Genomic DNA, 14928 nt, shown 5'->3' on the forward strand with positions numbered 1-14928 from the left:
CTCTTCCTGTCCGTGTCCATCCTGGCCTGTGTCAGCGCCCCGCCTGAGCATGGAGAGGAACCAGCCCTCTCGCCGTCGTGGTTCCCCAGCCTGAGTCGCCTTTCCCTGGTTCACTTGGCTGCTGCTTGGAAGCCATTCTCTTCCTGCCTCTCTCGCCTCTGATGTCTCTTTCTCCAGAGCACTTGCCGCAGTGCACGTGTCCTCCTCAGTTTGCATTTCCCACAGACAGCCCTGATCAGTGCTCCCGCTCCCCACCCCCAGCCGCGGGTGGCCGTCTGGCTCCTGCGTCCGCTCCGTGCTCCGCTTTGATGATCAGATGCTGCCACCACAGGAGGATGGGCCTCTGAGCCGCCTCGGCTTTCCTCCCTTGTTCACCCGTTTCATCCCCCGCCTGCCGCCCCTGCTCTGTGCTTCTCTTCTTCCATTTCCTCGTCTCACTTTGAGCTCCACGCAGGGGCTCCATCTGCTGAAGGGACGCCGTCTGCTTCAGCCCTTCATCTAGGAAGGCCTGAATCTCCTTGAACCTGTGGTTCACAAACAGGGTGGGGTTCACCCAGGAAACAGAGGTCCTTCCAACACGTGTGCACCATACAGTTTTGCCAATCAGCTCAAAAATTAGAGACACCAAGGGAACATTTCATGCAAAGATGGGCACAATAAAGGACAAAGCAGTGTGGACCTAAAAGAAGCAGAAGATATTAAGAAGAGGTGGCAAGAATACGCAGAAGAGCTGTACAAAAAAAGATTTTCATGAACCAGATAACCACAATAGTGTGATCACTCACCTAGAGCCAGACAACCTAGAATGCAAAGTCAAGTGGGCCTTAGGAAGCATTACAATGAGTAAAGCTAGTGGAGGTGATGGAATTCCACCTGAGCTATTTCAAGTCCTAAAAGATGATGCTGTTAAAGTGCTTCACTCAATATGCCAATAAATTTGGAAAACTCAGCCGTGATCACAGGACTGGGAAAGATCAGTTTTCATTGCAATCCTAAAGAAAAGCAAATCCCAAAGAATGTTCAAACCACCGCACAACTGCACTCATCTCACATGCTAGCAAAATGATGCTCAAAATTCTCCAAGCCAGGCTTCAGTAGTACTTAAACTGAGAACTTCCAGATGTTCAAGCTGGATTTAGAAAAGGCAGAGGAACCAGAGATCGAATTGGCAACATCCGCTGGATCATCGAAAAAGCAAGAGAGTTCCAGAAAAGCACCTACTTCTGCTTTACTGACTACACTGAACCCTTTGCCCATGTGGATCACAATAAACTGGAAAACTCTTAAAGAGATGGGGATACCAGACCACCTGTCCTGCCTCCTGAGAAATCTGTATGCAGGTCAAGAAGCAACAATTAGAACCAGACATGGAACAATGGACTGGTTCCAAATTGGGAAAGGAGTACTTCAAGGCTGTGTATTGTCACCCTGCTTATTTAACTTATATGTAGAGTACATCATGTGAAATGCCAGGCTGGATGAAGCACAAGTTGGAATAAAGATTGCCAGGAGAAATATCAATAACTTCACATATGCAGATGACACCACTCTTACGGCGGAAAGAGAAGAATTAAAGATCCTCTTGATGAAAGTGAAAGAGGAGAGTGAAAAAGTTGGTTTAAAATGCAACATTCAAAAAAAGAAGAATGGCATCTGGTCCCATCACTTCATGGCAAATAGATGGGGAAACAATGGAAACAGTAAGAAACTTTATTCTCTTGGGCTCCAAAATCACTTCAGATGGTGAGTGCAGCCATGAAATTAAAAGACATTTGCTCCTTGGAAGAAAAGGTATGACTAACCTAGACAGCATATTAAAAAGCAGAGACATTACTTTGCCAACAAAAGTCTGTCTAGTCAAAGCTATGGTTTTTCCAGTAGTCATGTATGGATGAGAGAGTTGGACTATAAAGAAAGCTGAGCATTAAAGAATTGATGCTTTTGAGCTATGGTGTTGGGGAAGACTCTTGAGAGTCCCTTGGACTGCAAGGAGCTCCAACCAGTCCATCCTAAAGGAAATCAGTCCTGAATATTCATTGGAAGGACTGATGCTAAAGCTGAAACTCCAATACTTTGGCCACCTGATGTGAAGAACTGATTCATTGGAAAAGACCCTGATGCTGGGAAAGATTGAGGGCAGGAGGAGAAGAGGACCACAGAGGATGAGATGGTTGGATGGCATCACTGACTCGATGGACATGAGTTTGAGTAAGCTCTGGGAGTTGGAGATGGACAGGGAAGCCTGGTGTGCTGCAGTCCTTGGGGTCGCAAAGAGTCAGACATCGGTTAGGGGGTGGGACCCACATATCTGAATTCTCTTAACCCCATGCATCTAAGGAGCCAGGCCCGTGGAGGCCTGGGTCCTCCTCTCCTGACCCGTGTGTCGTCCAGGCTGTGGGCCCTGCTTGGCTGCGCTTTGTGTGTAAACTTCTGAATCTGTTCTCAGTGGGCGATTCTCATGACACTCCTCAGCATTCTCTTGCTGTGAGAGCTTGTGACCCCAGGACACCTTGGGGTCTCCTCAGGAGCCCCTCATCATTTAATTTAAACCTACGGTAGTGCCAGCATCTTTCTGCCTCTGTCAGTTTTGTGCTTGTAAATTTAATATTTAATTTCACTCATGCCATACTTCTTGGAAGCAGCCTCAGATTGGATGCAGTAACGTTTTAAATGATTTAAATTGCTTAACCCTGTACAGAATGCTGAGTGAGGGTCTGACTGAATGGGACTTCCTTTTCTCCTGAGCCATTGAGCATGAGTGACTCTCGCCTTAGTGAACAGGGCAGAGACCTGGGCTAGTCCCGTGCACGGACACGCCACTCACACTCACCCGAATCACAAGTCTTTGTTCACGCCTGCACCCTGCAGCCGGGCTGGACACCCTGTTCTGCGGTAGCCACATGCGGGGGCATCTCAGAGAGCAGAGCCCGAGATGGGAAGAGCCTGAATATTGACACCTGGGGCTTTTCTGTCCTGACTCAGCTTTTAAATGAGCTTTAAATTCTTCCTCTCAAAACATGAACAAACCATTGTGCCCCCCACACCCTCCGCCACACACACCAATCTCTATGGAACAATGGTGGCTGAGGCCATAGAACAGCAGTGAGGAGAAGTGAGACACGGGGGAAGCTGCAGTCTGCCCCGAGCCCCACCACACGTGCTCGCACACACATGCACACACACGTGCGCACACGCACATGCAACAGAGCAAAGAGCTGTTCTGGATGGACTAGCAACAGGCAGCAGGTGGCCCTCAGCCTGGGGCGAAAGTGGCCTCCTTCCCGAATAACAGTGAATGAATCAGGAACGGCCAGGAGAGACAGAGATTTCCAGCAAGTAATGGGAGCGGCGCAGGAGATGCAGAGGAGGGTCAGCAGGGTGGATAAGACAAAAATAATCACACCTGCCAGAGCAGTGGCCTCCCAGCCGCCCTTGACGGCGCTTTCCTCACCCTCAGAGGGCAGCGGCCGCCACCATCAGGCCAGGCTGCAACCGCCCCCACACCCTCCGCAGCTGCTTCGGCCGCCTCCTCGCCAGGATGGTGCTTAGAGCTTCGGAACTGAAAGCCAGGCAAGCAAATACAGAAAGTGCAGCCGCCTTCAGCGCTGTGACCCTTGTCTGTGTGTAAATGCTGCTGATATCAGTGCCTCTGCCTAAGCTGGCTCCCCAAGTCCACCCACGTGCCCAGGTGTCCAGGCACCCAGGTGCTGTTTTTGCTGAGATTAGACCTGCCTGTGGCCTCACCTGGACTCTCACTCCCGCTGTCAGAGGACTGACTGCCATTCATCTTGCCATGTGGGCCGTTTTCCTGTATTTTCCTCTTAAATCTCTGCTCCATTGCCCCCAACACTCAGCATGATCATGGCCTGTAAGGAGGTGCTGTATTTCAGGCAGAAGTGCCTGTCCATTGGACTTTTCCCTGGACAAGTGTTCAGCTCCGCACCCTTGCTATCGGCTTCCTTGTGCGCATTCATCCTCACAGCCTCTGAGGTGGGTGCCTCAGCCTGTCTGGTCTTTAATTATCGACCAGCGACGTGGCTCCTGGCCTCCACAAAGACCCCGGTGGGGATGCGAGGTTTGTGCTTTGTGCTGGCTTTGGGCTTTTTCTTTGCTGAGGAATAACAAGTCCCAATACTAATTACAAGGAGTTCCCACAGTTCTGACAACACTTCCATCTGTGGCTGTCCTGCTCGCATCTGCCACCAGGGAACAGGCCGCCCACGGTGGTTACACGGCCGGGGCGCAGTGCCTTCCCTGGGGACGAAACGCGCCGAGTCATCTAGCAGGAAGCACGGTCCGTGCTTCCTGGGGACCAGGAGTCCGGTCAGCTTCCTAGGAGTGTCAAGGACAGGCCCAGAGCCCTGGGGACAGTCCGTGTGCCTGTGCATGGGTGAGATGGGTGTGTGAGTGTGTGTGAGCCTCAAGTGGCAGGCACTGGCGTGTGCGTTCAGAGAACAGACACAGCACTTCCCGCGGGAACTGCTGGGGCTCCTCCATCCCAAGCTGGCCGCTGCCCCCTGCCCCGCACCTCCTTGCCCCCTCCGCTATCCCAGGGGAGGACCCTCCCAGATGCAGAAATGTGTGCTGTTGTGGGTGGGCTGGGGCTGGCCCCTGGGTGTCAGCGCCTGGCAGACAGTCTGTCTGGGAGCGGCTGGGATGGGAGGAGCCCTCCAGGAGGGTGGCCCCAGTGAGCCCCAAAGCAGAGAAGGGCCAGGCTGACGGGTGACACGCTTCCCCAGCTTCTGGGGAGAGTCTGCGTCTGCCCTGCCGGCTTGGGGCCTGGGGGCCTCGTGGTGAGGGAGCGGGGACACGGGTGGAGGCTGCAGGGCCGTGGCTGAAGAGCTGGTAAGGGGCTCGGCATCCAGGTTTCCTCCCTCCAAGGAGTGGGGGCGCTGTGGGAAGGACCCGCCTGCCGTCCTGAGGGACAGCCCCGCTGTCCGGGAGCCCCCTGCCCCATGTGAAGGACGGGCACGGCCGCGTGCCCTCGGGCTGGACTGGCTTCTGCTGTGGCCCCGGGGCTGGAGGCCCTGGGCCCCAGGTTCCCGTCTGAGAGTCGAGCTGGGGGCTCTTCAGGCACAGTTTCCCACTCAAAAGTGGTCGACCAGCTCTCTTCGCATCACGAGGGCTACATTCCTTACCTCTCGAAGCAGACAGGCCTTCAGTGTGAATTTCTAGAAAGTCACATTTCCAACCTCAAATCCTTTTCGGGAGTTATGATCACGTTTCCAGCTTCAGATCTGATCAGAGAATATGGGCTTGGACTGAACACACTGAGGCCTTGAGGTTTCATTTACTCAGGCAGCCCCTTCCCCAGACACAGCTGTTGCGTTAGCAGGTGGGCTGGCATAGACGCATACCTCGCTTCTCACGGCCAAGGACCTGAGCTGAGGCTGTGTGCAATGCGGTCGGGCCCTGTGTCCCTGGCCTACCCCTCCGCTTGTTCTTGGCAGGACTGCGCCTGGACTGAGGCCACTCAGGGCTCCAAGGGGAGAGAAAGTCCTGACAACACTCTCGGGGGCGGGGGGCAGTCTGGCCCTGAAATGGGTCGCTGTGTCCATAGGCACGCGCTCTTGGGACATCAGGCTGGGGTCACGGGAAGGCAGTCCAGGCCATGCTCCCTCAGCATCTGCGGAGGCTTTCCATGGGGCTCTGTGCCCGAGGGGGCTCAGCATGTTCCTCCCCCGCGAGATCCCAGGGACCCCCAGTGGTTTAACCAAGGCCAAGTGTCCCCAGGCGAGCAACATCGTGGTGAACAGTGTCCACACCCCAAATTCTCCATTAAACCAAGAAAGAAAATTGCTTTCAGGGCCGGAAGGGGCTGTGAGTCGCTTGGATTTCATCTCAGAGCTTGTCTGGTCCCGTTTCATTCACAGGAAAGGAAAGGTTACCGAAGTCTCATACAGCTTAGAGCAGGAGAAACCGCAAAGTTTGGTTTGTTTTCCTAGTTTCAGGGCTGACTGAGAGGAACGAAGATGGGCACGGGAGAAAACAGGGAAAGATGCGTCACCACGTCAGGGGCCGCCCTGGGAGCCTGCGCAGCGGCCCATGGCCCGCAGCGGTCCTCCAAAGCCCCAACCTCAAGAACAGGAACTGCAGCAGCTAAAAATAGGTGTGCTCTGGGTGACAAAGGCAGCCGTCTTCTTCCTTCTCCAACTTGAATATTTCCAGCTCCGTTAAGATCTTTCCTAAGCTGTAGCTGCCAGCACTATACCCTTCTGTGTGTCTGCGGATGAATTGCCCCGAGCCCCCGCTCTCATTCCCTGTGGGGTCCAGGGCTGAGACAGCATGTGAAGTAGGGACTGTCAGCTCAAGGCCTGGGACGCACAGGGAGCCTGCCACACCCAGGAGCTACAACTGGGCCTCTTGGGGGAAACTCGCCACCAGGCAGTGTCTTGGGGGACCTATAGATAGATGTGATGTGCAGGTAGAGAGGTGTGACATTGCAGGTAGACAGGGGTGGCTGTGTGAGTAGACAGGTGTGTGACTGTGCAGGTAGACAGGTGTGGCTGTGCAGGTAGACAGGTGTGACTGTGTGAGCAGACAGGTGTGACTGTGAGTAGACAGGTGTGACTGTGCAGGCAGACAGGTGTGGCTGTGTGAGTAGACAGGGGTGGCTGTGTGAGTAGACAGGTGTGGCTGTGTGAGTAGACAGGTGTGGCTGTGTGAGTAGACAGGGGTGGCTGTGCAGGCATTCAGGTTACTGGCACACACTTCCTTGGTCACACGTGTCTCCTCCAAGGTGGGGAAAGCCAGCCGCTGCCCCCGACCCCTGGTGAGCCAGCGCCTGGCCAGGCCACAGGCCACTGCAGGAAGGCAGGAGGGCTGCGGAAGCCGGGCCGGCTTCCCTTTCGCTGGGTGGGGGCAGGGGTGAGAGGCCGAGGCCCCCGCAAGCCTCCTCCACCTGCCCGCAGGCCACCCTCGCCCTGGCTTTGCTGAATCTCTCTGGCCTACTTTCCGCACACACCTCGCTCCACACGTCCGCATCGCTCCAAGGCTCCCTGATGCCTCCTGACGGCCCTGTGCTCCTGCCAAGGTCCGCGGCCTCCCTTAGCCTCTGCCCCAGTTACAAGGCAACAGCTCCCTGAGGAGCAAGACCTGCGAGGGAGGCTTCTCTGTGTCCAGGGGGACGGGAAGTTCAGGGTCGGACGCGTCGCTGTCCTTCAAACATTCCTTGGACGCAGCTGGGCCTCAGGTGGGACCGGGTGGTCTGGCCTTGCCCTGCTGCCCGTGTTTCCAGGGCTCCGACGAGGCTGGCAGTGGGCGTGAGGCCTCTGCGTTCCGGCCACTGTGCGCAGCCGTCCCACCGGTCCCCAGGCCGCCCAAGGGGCCACACTCCTGCGGGTCCCCTGACCTAGGGTCCTTTTCCCTCAAGGGCCCAGGAGAAGCCCCGGTGACCTGTGACCCTGGTCTGCAACTGCAAGCTCGGTGAAGACAGCAGAAAGGCTGCACTGTGACACCCTCTTTGGGAGGCTGTGTCCAGTCTGCTCAGCAGTGGAGCGAATGCTCAGGTTCCTGCAGGACTGGGGCCCGACCCGGCCTGCCGTCTCAGAGGAGCAATTGTGGTCCGGAAATGCACAGGCCATGGAAAACCAAACCAAAGCGCAGTGAGCCTGTCCTCAGCTGGCCGTGGACACACTGGGCCCGGGCCCACTGGTGCTGGGCTGCAGGGGGACACCACCAGGCGTGATGCTCATGGCCAGGGTGCTGGGGTGCAGTGGAGGCCCTGCCCCAGTCTGGGCTGGCCGCTCTGCTGGTGGGCAGTCAGTGCATCCACAGAAAAGAACCCAGCCTGAGAGGAGTGCCCAGTGCCCGAGCCACAGGTGCGTGTGGGCGCCGGCTCAGGGCACGTCCCGGGACACGCCCTGTGTGGCTGCCCCTCCGAGGGCTCGGGACCACGGAGTCCCTGAGGTTGGGGTGCCGGTTCTGCCACGGGCTCCCCCGGCCACCATCTGTGTCTTTTCTCTGGGACAAAGCACAGCCCTGAGAGGGACAGCTTCCTGTGTGTTCACGTCCAGCCTGAGGGGAGTCCTTCTGTGGATGCACCCTTCTCCTTGAGCACCCAGCTGGGACCTGTTGGATGCAGAGAGAGTTCTCTGATGGGCTGGTGTGCCAGCCGCAGACCCCGGGACATGTCATCGCCCCAGCCCCTCCTGCGGGGACATCTACAGGGCAGACCCAGGGGCAGGCTCCGCATTTGAATGAAAGGGGAGAAGAGTCATTCATTTCTCAATGAAACAGGCTGGAGTGGTGGGCCCTGGGCACCTGGGGTGCCATGTCCAGGGGGAGGCCGTGACTGCAAGATAGAGAGGTGGGGTGACTCTGGGATCCTCTTGGGAACAGGAGCTGGTGACTCAGACGCTGAGGCCACGTCTCCCCCTGAGGGAGGCTGGACTGGGGTCTCAGGAGCAGGTAATGGGCCCCGTCCTGTGGGACGCCCTTCAGTGATGTCATCGCAAGTGTGACGCCATCACCCACGTGATGTCACGGTGAAGCGGGCGCACAGTGAAAGGCAGTGCTGACAGGGGTGAGGGGATGCTCCTCAGGCTGGCTCAGGTGTCTCTACTGTCCTTCAGATTGCTCCCTCCCCACGTGCCCCTTCCCCTGCCCACGGGGTAAACTTCCCCACTTATTATCAGAAGTGGGAAATACAGTTACCAGGTGAGGAACTGTGAGTAAAAATCTTTCTTGGAAACAGGCAAGGGTGCTGATTCCAAGTCTGCTCTGGGTATAAAGCTTTACTCTTTGACAGCAAGGTAACAAGTGTTGACAGGAAGTCACTTTTTGGAAAGACCTACGTGAAGAACGTTGGAAGGTCCTCTAAGCACTCCCACCAAGTCTCAGCTGGACACCCCTGCCGCCCCCACCTCCCCAGCCAGCTCCGAACCAAGCGGCGGGCCCTAACTTGACGGCAGGCGAGCGACCCCCTGGGGACGCCTCTCGTCCTGCAGAGGTGTGTGCGTCCCTGCAGGTGACCTGGACGGGGGTCTGCTGGGACCCCAGCCCTGGGCTCAGCCTGCAGTTCCCGGTGCCTCGTTGGAGCCCTGAACCCCTGCCCACCCCCACCTCCCAAGCACCATGGAGTGAGGCTCCCACAGCGACCTCAGGGCAGGAACTGGGGCACAGAGACCAGGGCTGAGAGGACGGGGGCCAGCCCCTCCCAGCCCACAGCCGCACCACCCACCCGTGACGCTAAGCCCAGCCGTCCAACGTGTGCTGCCTTTGAAAGTGCCCAGGACTTGTCACTTTGTTCAGGTTAACTGTGGACACTCATGTGTCCCTGCAAGTGGTTTTCAGGGACCCACCCTGGCCAGGCCAGCCCCTCATGGCCTTGAGGGTCAGTGGCCCTGGGGCGTCCATGGCCAACCTGCCCTTGGTGGACACCAACAAGTCTCAGGAACATTATGGCATCACCGAGGCTCCAAAGGCAGGACCCAGCATTTGAAGGGTTGCCCTGCTCGCTTATTTTCCTGTATTTGCTGTGGAGTGACTGGAAAATTCCCCATCCGTCAACACCTACGAACCAGAGATTACCAGAACCAAAAATAAAAGACGCCCCACAGCTTTCCAAGGAGGCGCCGTGCAGTGATTGAAGGCTCCCAGCCCTCCTCCAACGGCCCAGCAAGGCCTCCAAGACAGCCAAGCAATTAGAGAAACAGTTCAGCAGGGAGGAAAAATACCCAGTGCTGCTAGCTTTAGACTCCTCTCGTTTGTCAGGTTGGACACTGGCCACGTTAGAAAGCTGAGCATGTAGATTTGAGAAGGAAATGCAGCAGCCCACTGGTTCGAGTAAGAGCAGGTCCTAGAAGGCAAATGCTATGAAGCACACAGAAAGAGCCCTCATGGTGTGCTGCGCCTTGCACGCCTTCCAAATATAGCCGAAGCGTAACTGAAAGCTCCTGAGCCTCTACCTTCAGCACAGGAGCAGACGGGCAGGTGGGCACACCCTGATGAGACCGGGGCTTTGCAGGGCGTCCTCAGGCCCAGAGGCCTCCATGGGCCTCCCTGGAGGTGGACCCTGCTCTCACCCTCAGCCGCTGTCCCGCCCCTGTTCCCAAGGAGATGGGGGGCAGGGCGTGGGGTCCCCGCTTGCCCAGCGGATGCCCCTGCTCTGCCCTGGACAGGGTGCGGCTGGAGGGCAGCGAGGGCAGTGGCTGCAGAGCCCAGGGGGAGCAGCCCCGTCCCTTATGGAGCGTCAGCGTGCACCCAGGGGGCTGCCCACGGGGAGACGCACAGGATAGTTCTCAGGGGAGGCCCCGGGTGCCCAGCCCTGGGCCGGGACGGATGGGTAGGTGGGGGAGGCAGAGCCCAGAACGTGGCTGCAAACCGAGCCCAGAGCATGCGTGTGGTGTGTTCAGCCAGGGCACAGTGCATGCCTGCGTGTGTGTATGTATGTCTGTGTGTGTATGTGCCTGTGTGTGTCTGTGTGTGCCTGTGTGTGCCTGTGTGTGCCTGTGTGTCTGTGTGTGTGCCTGTGTGTGTCTGTGTGTGCCTGTGTGTCTGTGTGTCTGTGTGTGTCTGTGTGTTCCTGTGTGTGTGTGTCTGTGTGTGTCTGTGTGTCTGTGTCTGTGTCTCTGAGTGTGTGTCTGTGTGTCTCTCTGTGTGTCTGTGTCTCTGAGTGTGTGTGTGTGTCTGTGTGTCTGTGTCCGTGTGTGTCTGTGTCTGTGTGTGTGTGTCTGTGTGTCTGTGTCCGTGTGTCTGTCTCTGAGTGTGTCTGTCTGCGTCTGTGTCTGTCTGTGTGTGTCTGTGTCTATGTCTCTGAGTGTGTGTCTGAATGTGTATCAGTGTGTGTGGCGGGGGTTCACTTGGCTCCAGAGTCTGGACATTTGCCGTCTGATGAACCGCAGGCCGGTTTTTGCGTAGAGCCTGTGGGGAAGGTCTAGGAAGGCCAGCGTGGTTCAAGCCTGACGGTGGTCGTTCCCACAGTGTCCTGGTGCTCAGCAGCACCTGTTTCCCCAGGTCACTGTTAGGAGCGAGACCCAGGAGAGTGAGTGTCTGCAGTTGGGGCCGGGGTCACCCCTCCGTGTGGGCTGCGGATCTCACCCTGTGACCACGTTACAGAGGGGTTTCCCTTCATTCCTGAGATCTGCTCAGTCTGTGTGGAAGTGTAGGTGAGCGCATTTAAAGCAACTGAAAATCAGAGCAAAGGCGGCGCTGGTTTGTCTGGCGTCAGGGTGGACCCGGGTGAGCGGGCTGCTGCTGGTCTGCAGGGGCAGCTGTACCCGGAGCCTGCGGGACCGGTCTCCGGCGCCGCCCTGGCCTGGGCTCATCGTACCAGCTCCCAGACGACTCATCCGCATGCAGCCAGGTTCCAGAGGCTGGGCCTCCCGTCTCTGCACCCAGGCAGCTCTGTGTTGATTTGATTCTGTGAAACGAAGGAAGACGCTGAAGAGGTCATAAAGGGACCAGCAGAGCCGAGGTCTCTCCCCAAACAGGCCGCAGAGCGTCACTGATGACGAACCTTGGCAGTTTAACGTCTGCACAGGGATGTGCTGGCGGCCTGCACGGCCGTGCTGTTATTAAAATGAATGTTCTGAACCGACCGTGAAGCAATGTATCACAGGAGATGCTTCGGTTCCTAACTGCTGTCCTGGAGGTTGGTCATCCCGGCCGCCTGGGTCAGTGCCCCAGTCCAGCAGGGTCAGGCCCCTTGGCGGAAGGGGCTGCCCCGTACCGTCACCCCATCACTGGCTCAGCCTCACCAGCTCACACACTTTCTAACACAGGTGTCAAAGGGTGTGCTGTTGGCGTGAGCTGCCGGCATCCAGGGATGCTCCTTGGGCTGGTATAGCCAACACATGGGAGGAATTTCAGGCGAGAGCTCAATGCCAAGCTGTTTCCAGGGTCCACTCGTCTGCTCTTCCACTAGGCACCGGCAGAGTGACTCAGCAGCGGAGCGGAGCGCTTGTGGACCTGCACGGAGGGTCAGGGCCCCCACTGACCCGGCCGGTCCCCGCCCCGGCCCTGGCTCTGCGTGTGGCCGGGTCCAGGGACTGTTCTCCTCTCAACACACGTGTGTGTTTACAGTGCAGCAAATGCAAACAGTTAAGTTCATACGCGTGCGGGTTTCATGTGTACACTTTTTCTGATACAGAAATGAAACTACTGCTAAATACGTTAGATGTATATATATGTATAAATATATATATGCGCTGACTGCGAGTCCCAGGGGCTCCCCTCCCCGCAGCACACGCAGGAAACCTGGCTGTCCCTGACTTCAAATCTGGGCCTGCTTCTCTGGAACATGGGCATCTCAGGGGAGCCGCAAGGGCCCAGAGGCTGCTGCCCAGAAAGTGCTCTGGAGCTCGGTCTGGCCTCTCAGGTGGCGTGTCACCCGGTGACCTTGTCAGCCCGCGTTGTTGTGCGGAGCTCAGGCTCCAAGGCCGGATCCTTAGGGGCCTTCGTCTGCACTCAGGCGGCCCTGTTGGTGCCAGGCCGCGGCGGGCGCTCAGCTGGTAGAGGTCAGAGCCTGAGGAAGCCATCTCCTGTGAATACGGTGCTAGCCCATATGGGCTGTGGCATGTGCGTGCATGTGTCTCGATGGGGTCCATAAGGTCTCAAGGACAAGGCGTGCACTGAGGTGTGTCCAGCATGGGCCACAGACACTGATGACCTCAGGCCCAGGGGCCCCACGGGAGGCAGACAGCAGGGAGATGGCTGCCTGCCAGTGGGTCTGCAGCTGAGGGTACAGGGACCACAGAATCGTCCGTCTGCCTCAAAGCAACTGGCCTTGTTCTGTGCACCTTTAAGACTCAGACTGAGCGACTTTGTTCACAGTGTTGTCACCTTTTATTACGGAACATTCCAAACACACGCAAAGTAGGCAGAACTTGAGGTTTTCCTGGAAATAGCGCTGACCTTGCGCCCCTTCCAAGCCTCAGCTCTCCTGCTGTGCCTCGTACTGTCCAACGCAAACCTCAGCATCATGCCATTTATCATAAATATTTCAGGACATCCTCTTTAAGGGGGCTCTGGAAAGAGGTGCACTTCGCCTAAGTGAACAATATTCATCTGTGTCTCACATCTGCTCACATTTAAAGTTTCTGTTGTCATGCTGTGTGTTTGTGCATGCTCAGTTTGTGTGAATTGGGATCCAAACAAGCCCATGCACCGGGATTGGCGGGCGTGCTTGTCTTCAAACTGCGCCGAGCACGCTCTGCTCCATCTCTCTGGCTTTTCCTGAGAACTACCTTTTGAAGGAAACAGGGTGTCTCTCCAAGTCTCTGGCAGCCCGCCTTCGTTGGTTATTGGTGAAGAGACACGGAGGAGACATAGGCGCACGCCACTAGGTGAAAGGCGGCAACCTGAAAAGGCTGCCCTGTGTCCAACGTTCAACCACAGGGCTTTCTGCAAAAGCTACGGACGCAGTGAGAAGGTCAGTGGTCTAGGGACCAGGGAGGGAGGGATGACCAGGGGGGCATAGAGGATTTTCAGGGCAGTGAAAGCCTCTGAATGAACCCATCGTGATGGACACATGTCATTACACATCTGTCCAAACCCACTGAGCATACAATGTCCAGAAGGAATTTTAACGTGAGCTGTGGACTTGGGTGATGATGTACCGATGTAGGTCCATCAGTTGTACAAATGTCCTGTCTGGTGGGGAAGCAGACAGCGGGGGAGGCTGTGTGCAGGGAAGATGCACAGGAAAGCTCTGAACCTTCCCCTCAGCTGTCCTCTAGGTTTAAAACTGCTCTAAAGATTAACTCTAAACAGCATGTTTAAGAAACTAAAAAAAAACAAAACCGCTTTGAAATGTTTATGTGGGTGGACTTGGTGGACTGAAGCCATTTTCCTCCTCCATCTTTGATGGTCGATGTTGTTGTCATTCAGGGACCAAGGCGTGTCTGACTCTTTGTGACCCCCTGGCGTCCCAGACCCTCACTATCTCCCAGAGTCTGTCCAAGTTCATGTCCACTCTACTGGTGACACCATCCAACCATCTCATCCTCGGTTGCCCTCTCCTCCTTCTGCCCTCAGTGTCTATTTTATAAGGTCACAATCAGATTTATCTTAAAAGGCCAGGCACATGACCACAGGAAAGCACCATAAGTGCTGGCTGTGACTGTTACCCTGGGTGCCTTTTTCCTTTTTTTACTTAAAAACTTTTCTCCCTGGGCAGCGTTTTAGGACAGGATGTTTAGTATTTAGTTACTGTTGGCTGTGCTAGGTCTTCGTTGCTGTAAGCGGGCTTCTTGTTGTGACGGCTTCACTGTTGCGGCGCACAGGCTCCTGAACACACCTGCTCAGGAGTTCTGGCGCATGGAATTAGTTGCCCCGAGGCACGCGGGATCATCCCAGACCAGGGACAGAAGCCGCTGTCCACTGCACTGGCGGGCGGACTCTCAACCACTGGACCACCAGGGAAGTCCTGGGCAGCAGTTTCAAAGTGGAAAAGCTTTGTTTAGAGTCAGGCTGTGCCTCTGAATGTGCCTGCGCACACATGACCCTCGTGAGGACGGACGGCGGGGAGGGAGTCAGGATCCAGGAGAGAGGACGGACCTCGGGGAGGGAGTCAGGATCCAGGACAGAGGACGGACCTCGGGGAGGGAGTCAGGATCCAGGAGAGAGGACGGACCTCGGGGAGGGAGTCAGGATCCAGGACAGAGGACGGACCTCGGGGAGGGAGTCAGGATCCAGGAGAGAGGACGGACCTCGGGGAGGGAGTCAGGATCCAGGACAGAGGACGGACCTCAGGGAGGGAGTCAGGATCCAGGAGAGAGGACGGAGCATGGCGGGGCAGTCAGATTATCTGGTGGACTTTTGGACCAGCTGTATCTGAAGCTACACCTCACTTCTTAGACCAGTCAGTCAACAGAGAAAGACAAGCCCACTGGAGCTGCAACTGTTCCTTGCCACTGTTGCACGTGAGGATACAGCCACAGCCAACCCTCACCTTAACCGGTGATTACCCCAGAAGAGAAAGGCTTG

This window comes from Ovis canadensis, chromosome 23, assembly GCF_042477335.2.
Source record: "Ovis canadensis isolate MfBH-ARS-UI-01 breed Bighorn chromosome 23, ARS-UI_OviCan_v2, whole genome shotgun sequence".
NCBI lineage: Eukaryota > Metazoa > Chordata > Mammalia > Artiodactyla > Bovidae > Ovis > Ovis canadensis.